General features: G+C 38.0%; 1 pseudogene; it reads right to left on the bottom strand.

The window, feature by feature from the left end:
- Nucleotides 1–8,041: 8,041 nt before the first annotated feature.
- On the bottom strand, nt 8,042–14,380 carry LOC119244133 (40S ribosomal protein S4-like; annotated as a pseudogene).
- Nucleotides 14,381–15,872: the final 1,492 nt, after the last annotated feature.

The following is a 15,872-nucleotide window of genomic DNA, read 5'->3' as shown; positions in this document are numbered from 1 at the left end:
TGAAACTCATGGAATGTCCAAATCTATAAGAGCCCTTTTTCACAATGTCATTTAATTTAAAAAAGTTTTATTCATTAATGTATCCCTTTATTCTTTTTTCATTCATTCATTCCTTAAATCAGTCTCTCAAGCTCTAGTGTAAACTCAAGGAATACAAAGATGAAGAAGGGAAGTATAATTCCTGATTTCACTGATTTCTAGTACAGAGGGAGAAATAGTAAATATTTTAATTATCAAAAGAATTATGCCCATAACCCCACCAAAATTTACAGTGATTGATTTTGGGCCCTTCTGATTTTTTTTTTTAAAGATTTTTTTTTAATTTATGCATATAAGAACTGGGGTATAAGCCAGAGGTGTAGGGGGAGGGATGGGGAGAGAATTCACCAGAGACAGAGCGGGGGTTGGGGGGCACAGAACAGGTGGATCTACTGAAATACACTGCTGAGGGGAGCAGCAGGCGAGACGGGAGAGGTCTTCTGTGCCATGTGGATCACCTCCCTGGCCAAGATCAAACTAGTGCTGCAGTGGCTGGCAATAGCTTGATAGTACTGCAACTTTAACCCCTGCGCCACCAGGGAGGCCCTGTTTCTTTTTTTTTTTAAGATTTTATTTATTTGTTTAGTTATAAAATTTTAATTTTATTTTTATATTCCCCATACAATTGCAACCCCCTTATTTTGACCCCAATCCCTCCTTTCCCTGACCCCCACCCCCCATAGATTATCTCTGGTTCATAGTTGTTTGTTGATTTTGATTTTTACTTTCTTACAGTTATTCTTTTTCCTGGTCTCTTATTTAAGTTTTCTAGATTCCTGCTATGAGTGAGACCAGCCAGTATTTTTCTTTTTCTTTCTGGCTTATTTCGCTGAGCATGATCCCTTCCAGTGCCATCCATGTTGCTGCAAATTGCACGTGTTTATCTTTTTTGAATGCTGAGTAATATTCCATGGTGTTATGTACCACATCTTCTTGATCCAGTCATCTATTTTTGGGCATTTGGGCTGTTTCCAAAGCTTAGCTATTGTAAATAGTGCTGCTGTAAACATAGGGGTGCAGGTGCTCTTTGGAATTGATGTTTCTGTGTTATTTATTTATTTTTTCATAGAAGAACTGAGATATAGGCCAGAGGTGCGAGGGTGAGAGGATTCACCAGAGACAGAATGGGGAGCAAAATAGGCAGATCTACTGAAATGCACTGCTTAAGGGAGCAGCTAGCAAGACAGGAGAGGTCTGCTGCACCATGTGGGTCACCTCCGTGGTTGGCTGGGGAATTGAACTCATGCTCCAGTGGCTGGTGATAGCTTGATAGTGCTGTCTTTAACCCATGTGCCACCAGGGAGGCCCCCTCTTCTGATTTTTCCCAGAAGGATCATAGTTGGTTCATGGTCACAAGTCAAATGTGAATACAATTTTGTGTTCTACATTTCCCTCCTAACATTTTTGATGGGTATTTTTCTGATTTCATATTATATTGAAATTTATGAAACATTTCCACACAAAACTAGTATGATTTAAGTACTCTACGGATGTGCATTTTAGATCTTTTCCCAAATTGTCACTAATATAAATAATGCCACAATACACGTCTTTATAGATAAAACTTTTTCTTTTTTAATATTTTTATTAGGATCAATTTCCAGATCTGAGATTACTGAGTCAAAAGTGCTTAATAGTTATTTTCTATCTGTGCTGTATTTATCAAGGATCCCTAATGGGCATGACTTGAATTTACTTGCACATACAAGTAACGAACATTCTGTATGAACCTCACTCTTTTGTAGCCACTGCCAAGGCAGAGGTCTGCTCAAAACCAATCTTGGTGAATGCACATAGGTTCTAGGATTTCTAATTAATCATGTTTTGATAATAGGACTTGGGGAAGAGACTCTTTGCATGTGAATTATAGCAATGATCCGTTGGTTATTTAGCTTTCATAAGCAGAAAATTGATACTGACTCCTATTTTATATGACAGAGAATTCCAAGACATTCAGGCATTGTCTGAAACTGCTCATCTGCCATTCTTTCAGTACTATCTCTCTATGGAAAGAGCTATTTTAAAGTAAATCTTAGCATGAGGGGGGCGGAAATCATACAATAGAGTTTACATTATTTTCCCCCAAGTTTGTTTATTAACAATTTTCAAGCCTGTTGAATAATAATGTAATTAACACCCACCACCTTCTCCATTCAGAATTGTTAACATTTTGCCACTGTTTCTATCCTAAGAAATATATTTCACAGACATAGCAACTTCCACCCCTGAATTTCCCAAATTTCTTTATTACCTGAAAACAAAGATATTTCCCTTCCATAATCATACAGCATTCATTATACACCTCAGAAACATTGTCTTCATCTTAAGTATAGGGATATGGAATTTTTATACACATTATTAATGGCTGGCATAGTACTTTTGGTATATTGTGAATTCACAATGTCTGTGTTAAAACTGCTTCCATGTCTAAACAAAGAAAACTGCCTGCGTATCTCTTTGTTCTGCTGAGAAATAGAACGGATAATTGGTTCCATCAAAGGTGTAGTTATTATGGGTTCGTTAAGGTTGGAACACTTAGAAGGCAGTAGTAGAAAGAGACTATGGGTATTACATGTTAGAACATGTGCATATGCGGACTACTTAGTGTGCACACCTTTATTTTATTTTTTTTTTAAAGATTTATTTAATTATGCACACAAGAACTGGAATACAGGCCAGAGGTGAAGGGGGTGAGAGGATTCACCAGAGACAGAGTGGGGAACAGAACAGACAGACTGACTGAAGCACACTGCTGAGGGGAGCAGCGGGTGAGACAGGAGAGGTCTGCTGCGCCATGTGGGTAGTTCCCTGGCTGGGGTTCAAACTCATGCTGCAATGGCTGCGGATCGCTTCATAGGTTACATCTCAACCCCTTGTGCCACAAGGGAGGCCCTGTACACACCTTTAAATACACCTGTAGAATGTTCCTCGAGACAAAGTTGTGACCCAGTTTATTCTGGATAAGGGTGGATACGGTTCACAGTCCATTATTTATAAAGTTACCTGCTATTTATTTTCATTATTTTTGCTACACCATTTTATTTTTATTTATATGTTTTAGGCAACCTAAGAACAAATGTACAAGTAAAAAGGCAGTAAAAATGAATTGCTTCATATCCATTATTTCATGTATATTAAACACAGCAGCAAAACAAAAACCTCATGTTGTTAACTTTTTTTACGTTTTGTTTTTGTCTTTTTTTTATACTTGCCTAACACACATGTGCTGTAAAAATAGTTAACAGGGAAATAACTTGAGATGATGACCAGCCTTGTTTAATGTCTTAGGAAATTTTCATGAATAATCCATGTATAACTGCTAAGAACACAATTATTAATATGCTCATCTAAGTGGAATAAAAGTGTTATGAATGGAGATAAGAAAACAAATGGTATAATTGCAAATGTAATTCCTACTTTATCAATAATTACATAACTGTGATAAATATTACAATTAAGAAGCAGAGATGGACAGAATAAATAAAAATAATGATCCAACTATATGTTCTCTCTGAGGGACACACTATAAGTTCAAAGACAAATGGATTGAAAGTAAAAGGATAAAAAAGCATCTTTAGACCTTGCCAAATCTGAGGAGCAAAAATGCCCCCAGTTGGGAGAAATACTAAACACACACACACAACTCCAACATATTTCATTCCAATTCAACACCACTGGGTTTAGTTTCTCCCATTTTTTAATGTTTGTAGCTCCCTATTCTGACAGTGAAAAACCCGACTTATATTTTACTTAATATCTCTGTGTATTGAATTAATCAATCTTATGCAGCCAATCTCTAATTGCCATGTCACCATTTCCCCCAGGCAGACTCTCCTTTCTCTGCTTGATCTCTGTACTGACTTGAATGGTAGCGCCTCCTCCCGCCCCCAGGATGTATGGTCACTTCCTAATTCATAGAACCTGTGACTATTGCCAGCTTGAAAAAGTGTCTTTGCAGATGTAACCAAGTTAAAGATCTTAGGAAGAGACCATCCTAGAATGTTAAGGACTTTAAATGCAATGACAAGTATCCTAAAAGAGTGAAGCAGGAGATTTCACAGAAGAGGAAGCAAGATAACCACAGATGCAGAGATCAGAGATGTAGACAAAAGTCAAAACCAACAAAATTTTGAAGTGGGAAGGAACAATCTCTTGATATATCTATATATCTTTATTTTATATTGATACTTCCACACACTTCCATCTATGAAAGTTGATGGAAGCTATGGGAATTATTCTTTCCATAACCAACTAAAACATAGTATAAAATATGTGAAATTATTGTTTTTGGACACTGATAAACAGATAAGCCAGGATTATGAACACAGAGTGGGGCACAAATAAAATAAGCCAGAGAGCTGCCCTTGCCTATGGCCTGAAGGCAGCTTCCAGGCTGCAGCAGAGGGAGGGGACACCACACTCACATGGAAGTTAAGGGAAGCTGTGCTTGGAGACATTCATTAGTTTAGCTATTTCTTGAAGCAGGTGATTCATCTCAGTAACTCTAAATAATATGCTTATATCATTATATCTTGATTTCTCAATTTCAATTATTACCTTCCTACTATGTCATAAATGAACTTACTCTAGACTTTCAACATATATAATTATTTTAAATTCCTCTGTTGGTTACCTTTATAGCTTAAAATTATTTATAGAACAATTTAAGGAATCATAAAATGTATGTACAATTTAAGGAATCATAAAATAAATACCAATATATAGCAGGCTCACATATAAAGTCATTTAGTGGAACTTCATTTCATTGTAACATTGACAAGAAAAAAACATGAAAAATCAAACATTAAGCAAAAGAACTTATTAAGGACCTGCTTTCCTCATGTCATTTCACTGAAAATTGCAATTTCCAAGAACCTATCCACATTAATGAAGGCTTACTGTACTTAACAAGGAACTAAAGTAATCAACTATGACAAATGTCTGAATCTCTTCTTGATGACATTCCTTTCCCTATTTCCCAGAAACAGGGAGTGTATCATTCCCTTGATTTTCATTAAATTTAGCCACTTAACGTATGTTGTAAAAGCAAGCACAGGGCAGGTTCTCTGTGGATCCAGGCAGAGGGGTAAAGGGAAGTCCTGGAGCCCTCAGTGTCGTTTTCAGGCATTTAATGATCTTTCTATTCCACTTGTAGTGACACAACCAGGCACAGGGCAGGCAGAGGTGGGGGTTAGGGGGGTGACTGGCCCCTGGGGACTCTTCACTCAATCTTTACTTGCTCTGATGTTCTCTCCTGTCTCTTCCTCTAGCAGCTGTTCCGCCTCTCTGCCACACATCATCCTCTGTGACTCTGCCCTTATTGCGTCAGTCTTTTGTCTCAGGTGTGCCCACTCACACATGCCCACACCATACTCCAAGCATCCACCATCAGGCATGTGTACCCCAAGCCCACGCTCCCAAGCACCTCCTGCATTCAAGGTTGCAGGTCACAGAGGCCATTGGCACGAAAGCCTGTGCATCACTTACCCTAAAACATAGTTTTGCAATTACCTTTTTTTTTTTTAATAATGTACACTTTAACACATGGAAAAGAGAATGTTATAATGAAGTTTCATGTATCCATCACCCATGTTTTTAAATTTTTTTTAAAGATTTATTTATTTATACAAGCACTGAGGTACAGGCCAGATGCACAGGAGGGTGAGAGGATTCACCAGAGACTAAACGGGGAACAGAATAGGCAGCCTGACGAAATACGCTGCTGAGGGGAGCAGCGGGCGACACAGGTGAAGTCTGCTATAGCATGTGTGATTCTCGCCAGCCGCCACGGATAGAACCCGAGCTGCAGAGGCTGAGAACAGCTTCACAGTGCGTCGCTGAACCGCCTGCGCCACCAGGGAGGCCCCATGTTTTTAAAATTATCACTGTTTTTGCCAGTCTGTTTCAGCAAAGTCACAGAAATTTACTTTGTTAGTGTCTTATCCCAAATCTAAGAGTTTATCTATAAATACTTTGGTGTATATATATATCTCTAATAGTTAAAGACTTACAGAAAAAGTTACAAGAGCAACACAAAGAATTCCTACATATATTTTTATCCATAGTCACGAAATATCATTTTGTCTCACTTTCATTCTCTGTCAGTAGTATATTTTTCTTTTGAACTATGTGAGAATAAATTGCAAATATATCCCTTCAACCCTAAAGTTTTCAGTGTGCATTTCCTAAGAACAAGAATATTATTTTATGTAAACACAGCACAAAGATCAAAATTAGGAAAGTAATATTATTAGCTAATTAAGAAACTGTACAGGTTTTCTCCCTCTAGTTTCAGCATCCATTAAGGATGCCTGAATCCATTGTTACTATGGTAATTGCAACGGTGATTTTTTTTTTAATTCCATCATTACATTTGCATTTTTAGTTTGGTTTCTATCGAAATACATTCACATACACTCATGGATTTCTATTTGATTCAGTAGATTATAATCCTTTACGATCATTATTCTGACATTCACATTATCCCAGATTTAGCCAGTGGAGCCCTTTCACACTGGCTCCTGCGTTAGTAAGCATTTTTAAAAATCTTGTTCCCCAAAGTATCACCACAGTTACAATAATTCTTTAATATAATGTCATATCTAGTCCATGTTCAAGTTTAATTATCTCACAATGTCTTTTTAAAATGGTTTTGTTTAAATCAGCATCCAAAATATACAGTGTTTGTGGATGTATTTTGAACATTTCATCTATAACAATTGCTACTCATTTATTTTCATGCCATTTGTTAAGGAAATCATGTGATCTGTCCTATTGAATTATTTATTTCTAATTATTTCAATGATTTTTATTATTCTGATCAAAAGTTACTCATACTGGGCCTCCCCAATGGCGCAGCGGTTGAGCGCTGGGTTGCAAGGCTGCCCGCAGCCTCTGCAGAGCCGGTTATAACCCCACCGCCGTGAGGGTCTCACGTGGCGCGCAGACCTCTCCTGCGGCCCGCTGCTCCCCTCAGCAGTGTACCTTGGTCCTTCTGCCCGTTCTGCTCCCTGCTCTGGTGAATTCTCTCACCCTCCCGCGCTTCTGACTGTACCCAGTGCTTGTATAAATAAATAAATCTTAAAAAAAAAAGTTACTCATACTGCAGAGGTCTTACACTTTTACTTTTTGCATGATGATACAATTCTAGGCAGTTTTTATAAGCTTCGCTCTTGGAAGCGGTGCTACTGTTGTTTAGGGCAAAAAGTCCTCACTGACCCAGAAAAGACATGAATGGATAAAATCCAGAACGAGGTATTGATGCCCTTGGTTAGTCTCTGAGCAAGCCGTTCCCCGCCCCCCACCTCCATATGGCAAAGGGGTGGGAGCCAAAGCTAAAAATACTTTCGAAAAATCAAATGGCACCTGTAACACAATTTTACATAAAGGTCAAGCTTATAAATTATGAATATATGATGCTCAAAAGTGAGAGAATCTGGTGGGTATTGTCACTTCCTCTTACGGAATATAGTTTTTCTTCAGGTGAGATACGTTAAATCCCTCCACACTCTTTACCCCTACCTGAGAATGTGTTTTACATATTTGGCCTAATCTCATCAGTGTCTCGAGAAAAATGCTCCATTATGTTTTCAACGGTAGCCGTTGTTGCATAAAAATCCACCAAGAAATACTCTCTTCTGCTGTGTGGCTGATTGTGGGAGCAGGTTTTATAAGAGCCATTTACCCAGGTTTTTCAAGTTTCTTATTATCTTCCCTCTGCCCATCAGGAATTCTAGCGTTTGTTTCAAAGCAGCAGCCGTGTGTGGCCCCTGATTGACTTTCAGGATCCAAGCCAACTTGTATCCAGCCATGAGGGAACAGAAGGCACGTGGAAGAGGTTCCAAGACAACATCTCAGAGGCAGGGAACACAGCTGCTGGGCCAGAAAGCTCCCAGGTAGTGAACCACCCCCACCCCCCTGCTTTTTTTTTTTTTTCATTATGCTGTATTGCTTTATTTAAACATCAAAATCCTTCCACCTAAATATGTCACCTAGACAGCATTTAACCCACTGTTCTGTTTGGCTGCCAATCTCTTATACCTTTCCCTCAGAGAAGAGAAATCCATGGTTTGTTGCCTTTGCCAATAACAAAAATGTTGGACGGGTGGTTGTCAAAGCTGTTGCTGTTGAAATCTTTCACATGGATTACATCAAAAGAACCACAGTATCTCTGTTGGTGATCACACAAATTCTTCCCATGTTACCACCTCCAGTTACCATGCACAGGTTACCAATGCCAAACCTGAGGAAATCTGTAATCTTGCCAGTTTCCAAATCAATCTGAATCATGTCATTCACCTTGATGAGGGGATCAGGACAGCGGATGGTACGAGCATCATGGGTGACTAGATGATCAATGTCTATGACACCCACAAAAGCTTTTCTCACTTTACACAGCTTGTACTTGGCTTCTTTGGGTGTAATGCAATGAACAGCAAAGAGACCTTGGTATTATAGATCAGTCAGAAATTCTCTACAGTCTTGTCAATGCTGATGACATCCATAAAGCCATCAGGGTAGATTATATCAGTGCAGACCTTGCCATCAATCTTAACGAACCGCTGCCTACAGATCTATACTTCATCTCCTGTTAGAGCATATTTGAGCCTGTTTCTTAGGAAAATGACTAGTGGAAGACATTTTCTTAACTTGTGGGGACTGGTGGATGGATGAGGAGCAAACACCCCTGTCAGTTTATGTAGCACCCATCGCTTGGGAGCCACCACTCATTTCATGTGTCTCTTGGGACCCTGAGCCAAGGCTGAGCTAGTCAACAGAAACAGGATCTCCTCTTCTGGTGCGCAGAGAAAAGAGGGCCGGGGGATTCGCAAACCCGACCCTCTAATGCTGCACCCATCCCTGCCCCTTCCGGAGCCATGGAACTCTTCCTACAGAATTTCTTTTATTTTAGATTTGCCACCATGTGTCATTTAACACTTTCCTTTGTCACCATTTTTTTCTGTAAATTAGTAAGTTAGCCATAGATGCTTAATCACATTCAACATACTTTTGGTACAAATACTTTATAGAAGGGGCTGTGTGTTTCCTGTGATGGCACATAGCATTGGATGTTCCCACTTTCAGTGTGATATTCAGATTGATCATTGTGGTGTGTCAGCTTAGTTCCTCCATTGTGAAGTCTCCCACCAATCACTCACCTGATTAGCAGACACTGATAACTGTTGCCTATGTTACAGGGTAACCCCAATATGAAACGGGTTACCTGACTGTGGGTCCTCACCCACAAGCTTAAAGGGGACTTAAACTACAGGCACACACAAAAGGTTAACAAAAGGTTTATTTACAAGGGAAGGGGAAATGAGGAAATGAACAACTCAGGGGGAAAAAGAGGGAAATAAATTCTTTTTTTTTTTTTTAAGATTTATTTATTTATTTATACAAGCACTGGGTAACAGTCAGAAGCACGGAAGGGTGAGAGAATTCACCAGAGGCAGAGCGGGGAACAGAACAGGCAGAGTGACGAAATACACTGCTGAGGGGAGAGCGGACATGGCAGGAGAGGTCTGTCACACCATGTGGGACCCTCACCGGTGGCAGGGGATTGAACCGGCGCTGCAGAGGCTGCGGGCAGCTTCGCAGCTCAGCGCTCAAACATTGTGCCACCAGAGGAGGCCCATGGGAGATAAATTTTTAAATGCATCCTACCTGTTCCACCGACCTGGAATTCCAAATGACCCCCCGAGACCAAACACTGCCAGCCAAGAGCAGAGCCAAGAGAGTGAGCCAAGAGAGCTATCCCCACTCACCTGGCCAGTTAAATACCCAAACAGAGAAAATGGATGCTTAACTCCACCCTCCTTAGGTCCTTGCAACCTTCCTTTGGGGATCATGGGATTTGTAGTTCCCAGTGTCTTGATGAAGTGGGGGTGGCATCCACAAAACCTATATGGAGTTTGCTCAGGACATCCTTTCCCCCTAACAGCTAGACCATTATTTCATTGGTATTACAAAATGGCAGTTTCCTAATTCTAGCATTCCTTCTGCAATTATTATGCTGGAATTTTTGTTTTGAGGGAAAAACAATTGTCTTTATCAGCTATTTGTATAGTCTGAAATAGTGCTGATAAGGAAAAACAGGAGAAATGGTTGTTTGATTCCTTCCCTTTATTAATTTTCAGAATAGCAACAATATGATCAATAGATACTTTTACAAACTTTATGAAATCATGGATTTTTGTTTAATATGTTTTAATAAAACACAATCAAAATTCTTTTTTTATGTTTAAATTGTCTATCTCTGAACTGTGGGATACCTTTATGTTAGTTTCTATGTTCTTATTTTTTTCTTCTTTACTGAAATATTAAGTAAATAGCAAAGTCTTAAAGTACACAAACTTAAATGCACAGATCTTGGATTTTAGCACACACACGTATATAAAATACACGTATACATATACACATATACATATATACATGTGTATACATACATATACACGTATAAATACATATACATACACATATATAAAATTTCTGTGTGTGTGTGTATGTGTGTATGTGTGCACACCCTGTAACCAACACTCAGGTCAAGATATTGGATACTTCCAATGCTCCACAGGGTTTCCTTGTAATCCTTTCCATCCAGTGCCACCCTTTCTAACTTCTTGAACTTAGTATAAATAGAATCATTCAATATTTACTCCTTTGTGTCTGGTTTCCTTTTTTTTTTTTTTTTTTTTTTTTTTTTTTAAATATTAAATTTTATTTTTATATTCCCCCATACAATTGCAAACGCCCCATTCTGACCCCAATCCTTCCCCTCCCGCCCCCCACCCCCCAAAAAGTGTCTCTGGTTCATAGTTTTTTGTTGATTTTGATTTTCACTTTCTTATATTCATTTTCCTGGTCCCTTATTTAAGTTTTCTAGATTCCTGCTATGAGTGAGACCATCCGGTATTTTTCTTTTTCTTTTTGGCTTATTTCGCTGAGCATGATCCCTTCCAGCGCCATCCATGTTGCTGCAAATTGCATGTGTTTATCTTTTTTGAATGCTGAGTAATATTCCATGGTATATATGTACCACATCTTCTTGATCCAGTCATCTACTTTTGGGCATTTGGGTTGTTTCCAAAGCTTAGCTATTGTAAACAGTGCTGCTATAAACATAGGAGTGCAGTAACAGCTATAAGATTCATCCATGCTATTGTATATATCAGTAATTATTTTTATTGCTTTGTAATACTACACTATATGGATAAATCAAAATTTACCTTTTTAATAAAAATTTTTGCCTTTGTCCACTTCACAAGTTTTTTTAAATCAAAATCAATTTTTATTCTCTTGTTTATGGTTTTCTAATTTTACTTTATTACTAAACCTGTTTGGAACTGTCTTGTACATATTTCTCACTGCTCATATGTACTCATTTCTCTTGGATATATACCTAGGAGTATAATTACCAGGTTGAAAGGTAGGAATATGTTTATCTATTGTGTATACAGCTAAGCAGTTCTCAATAGTTCAGCTAACATTTCAAATTGTTCCAGTTGGTCCCTGTTCTCATTCGGCTATCATCAGTATCTTTCATTTTTAAGCCATTATAGTTGGTATATAGTGGCAATTCACTGTGTTTTGAATGCCTATTTTTTCATTTTTTATGTTTTTTAGTCATTTGGATATCCTCTTCTGTGAAATGCCTATTCAAGTAGTCCTTTTCCCCATACTCCTTTTCTTTTCTTTTTTTTTTAAGTTTTGAATCATATTTTATAGGGAACTCAGACATTAGAGTAGTAGCAATAATGAGAAGAAGGCCTTCTTGAAAATGTGTTTTCAATAGTTTCCCTTCTCTAACTCTTTTTAAATGATGCTGGTCTGGTCTCATCAGAAAACTTATTAAGGGGAATGAGAAATAATCAAAACTACCATACTCCTTTTCTTTAGGAAGATTCTTTTTTTCCAGAGGTGCGGAAAGGGTGGGGGCGGGGGAGGTTAGAGGATTCACCAGAGACAGAGTGGGGAGCAGAACGGGCAGATCTACTGAAATACACTGCTGAGGGGAGCAGCGGTAGAGACAGGAGAGGTCTGCTGCGCCATGTGGGTTGCTCCCTGGCAGGCCCGGGATCGAACTCGTGCTGCAGTGGCTGGCAATATCTTGATAGCGCTGTCTTTAATCCCTGTACTACCAGGGAGGTCCTTCTTTAGGAGGATTCTTAGGACTCTTCCTAAGAAGATTCCAAGTGGGTTTGATTCTAGGATGCTGCAAGAATTTAGTTACTGTGCCAAGTCCCATAATATATATATGTGTGTGTGTGTGTGTGTGTGTGTGTGTGTGTGTGTGTGTGTGTGTATTAGACATTATTATGGGCCTTTCTATTTAAGTTTTGTTGTATATCATATTACTTTAGGTATGGTATGAAGAAAATCAACTTAAAAAAGAGGCATCCTTTAGTGCAGTTATCTACATCTAGCAACAGCCATGTTTTGAGACTTTAAAACAAATGGGTACCAATAGTCACCATTTTTTGATTAACATATTGTTGACAATGTATGTAAGTGAAAAAGCCTGCCAGAATATTATAAAACAATCAAAAATTTACATTTACTCTTCAAATCTGATATGCATGTTTAAATATCTGTAGTGTCAATTCTGCACTTCTCACACCTCAAAATTGTTATTACCTTGGTTATAGTATGCATCAATTTATTTATGTATCTTTATCACTTTTTTCTCTGTTACAATATTTCTCTATTGCCTATATTTATATTAACCTATAAAACTACCTTAAATATCATTTTAATTACATTAATTACAGAACTACATTATACAGTGATATGTACACTATTTGTGGTCACCTTCATCTCAAACTTGGGCTTCAATAGCCCCATACTTCTAAGGTCCTTCATTCTTGGCCATAATACCACTAGATCAAAACCTCAGCAAGCGAAATTTCTTTCAATTTTTATATATTAGCTTGGCCAAGACATAGAATGGAATATTAAAATTGCAACTTATATAATTGGTAAAGGGCTTGTATTTAGAAGGTTAAAAATTCTAATGAAAGAAAAAGAAATTTAGGCTGCTTCCATGTCCTAGTGAAACAGGACAAACCCAGAGATAGGGGGTTGACCTGAGTTGGCTATGAGCACTATACCCACTGGCTTGGAGGTTGCTCCTCTTACACAAGCTACTGTAAATAATGCTGCTATGAACACTATGAAACATGGCTTTTTGTGTTGTTGATGGTTTCATATTTTTTGGATAGATGCTCAAGAGTAGGCTGATGGATCATATGGTATTTCCATTTAAGATAAATCCAGATAGATTTCCATAATGGTTGCACCAGTTTATATTCCCATCAGTAGTAATAAGGTTCCTCTTTTTTGACATCTTCTTGTTGTTGGAGGTTTTTTAAATGTGTGCCACTTTCACAGTGCAAGATGACAATTCACTGTGGTTTTAACCTGTCCCTCTCTTATTAGAAACAATGATGAGCATTTTTTCATAGGCCTGTTGGCCTTCTGTGTGTCCTCTTTGGTGAATTGCCTATTCATTTGCTCATTGGATTGTTTGTTTTTTATTGTTGAATTGTTTGATGTATGTCCTAACGTATGGTCTATGCTTGACAATGTTCCACGTGCACTTGCAAAAAATGTGTTTACAATGTTTTTTGTGTGGAATGTTCTATAGATGTCTCTTAAAACTATTTGGTCTAGCTCCTCATTCAAGGCTATTGTTTATTTATTTGTTTTCCTGTCAATATGTCCTTTCTATAAGTAGGGTATTAAAATCCCCTAGCAGTCCTGTGTTGCTGTCCATCTCTCTCTTTAGTTCTGTTGTTGTCTTATGTATCTTGGTGCTCCATCATTTGGTCCATATATACTTATAATAGTTATTTATTTTTCTTGCTCTATTAGGCTGTTAATTATAATACAGTGTTCATAACACTTTTTTAAATGGAATATCTATTTTACCTCCTAGTATAGCTGTTCCTGATTTTTTGAATTGTTGTTTGCTTGAACGACTTTCTTCCAGCCTTTAACTCCAAGTGGTAAGGCAGATTTCTTGTAAAGAACATAAAGTTGGACTTTGTCTTAAAATCCATTCAGCCAATCTATACATTTTAACTGGTGAATTCAGGCCATTTACATTTAAATGCTCCTTGCCATTTATTTAGTTTGCCTTGTCTTTTAAAAATTTTGGGGTCTTCATTTTATGTTTTCTTTGGGTTCCATTTCCAATGTCTTATGTGTTGCTTTTATTACTTTTTGTTTGAGGGTTCTGCTAGGTAGTAAATGATGGGTTATTGGTATGTCCCATAGGACAGTCTGGTCTCCAGCTCATTCTGATGAACACATTGTTATTACTCTTCTTCTCCTCCTCCATGTTAAGTGACTTAATGTTTGTTACCTCTATTTCATTGTTCTGTTGCACTATAATCACCCCCTTACAACTTCTTTCATGTGCAACCTGGTGTTGATATATATATATTTTTTCCTTTTAGTGAAGCTCCTCACTTTTCCTTCTCTCTTGAAATTCCATCTTGAAGAATGAGGAATTCTAGGCTGGGATCCCAGGTTGGAAATCTTTTTCTTTAAATACTTGATATATCTGCTACCACTCCCTTCCTGCTTATAATATTTCTATTGAAAACTCCACTGAGCTTCTAATTGGTGTTCCCTATAACTAAAAATTTTTTCTCTTGATGTTTTAAATATTCTGTCCTGTTGCCTTTCCCATCTTTACTTTAATGTGTCTTGGTGTGTGCCTGCCAGGTATTATTTTGTTTGGAATTCTTTGGGGTCTCTTGGATCTCAATATCTTGTTAGTTTCCCAGATTGTAATGACTTATAGCTATTACCTCTTTAAACAAATTTTCTATGACTTTCTCTTTCTCTTTTCCTTCTAGGATCCTTATAACATGGATGCTGTTTCTCTTTATATTATCCTGAAAGGCTATTATACTGTCTTTCTTTTTTGTTAATTCTTTTTTCTTTTTTTTTATTTGTGTGTTCTCCAACATTGTGCTTTTGAATTCATTGATTCTCTCCACTGCTTGCATTTGTCTCCTGTTGAAGGCCTCCATTGTAACATATTGGATAAAATGGCATCATTAAATTAAAACATCTTTGCACACCAACTACAATCACTATTCTTCATAATCTGGATACATTTGTTACGAAAAATAAAATATTCCTAAAATGAGTAAGGAGGGTTAATATATTACATCTAATATTACATACCTATTTAATCATGTATTGACGCCATCTAATTACACACCCACATCTAGCTGTCAGGCACACTCTTTTTGATATTGCCAACTGTTGCTTGTGCATGTGGGTTTCCATTTCCATAAAGGAAGTGACTCAGAATCATCAAAAGGGCTGTGTTGTGGTTCTCTGTAGATGACTCTCATCTCTGCCTTCCAGGAATACACAGGAATACAAGTTGGTCTCATCCTAAGCGAGGTTTGCCATTGTCCCATGGAACATTCTCTTAGGCTAACATTTATGAATATTCCAAGAAACAGTGAATTTCACTAATTCTGAGGCCTTGATTTGTCCTCTTCATGTACCCAAGCACATACACAACTGTAATAGTTTTTATTAATAAATATTTTTCTATATTTTATTAATAATATCTTTTATTGGCCCTCCCCAATGGTGCAGCAGGTTGAGTGCCACGCTTTGAAACTGTCTGCAGCCTCTGCAGCACAGGTTCCATTCCGGGCCGGCCAGGGAGAAACCCACATGGTGCGGCAGACCTCTCCTATCTCACCTGCTGCTCCCCTCAGCAGTGTATTTCGTCAGTCTGCCTGTTCTGTTCCCTGCCCTGTCCTGGTGAATTATCTCACCCTCTCGTGCCTCTGACTGTTCCC

The sequence above is a fragment of the Talpa occidentalis genome, unplaced genomic scaffold (assembly GCF_014898055.3).
Source record: "Talpa occidentalis isolate TD23 unplaced genomic scaffold, MPIMG_talOcc4v2.1 talOcc4.14, whole genome shotgun sequence".
Taxonomy (NCBI): domain Eukaryota; kingdom Metazoa; phylum Chordata; class Mammalia; order Eulipotyphla; family Talpidae; genus Talpa; species Talpa occidentalis.
The sequence above is the reverse complement of the archived record's forward strand: the minus strand, read 5'-3'. Positions and strand labels throughout refer to the sequence as shown.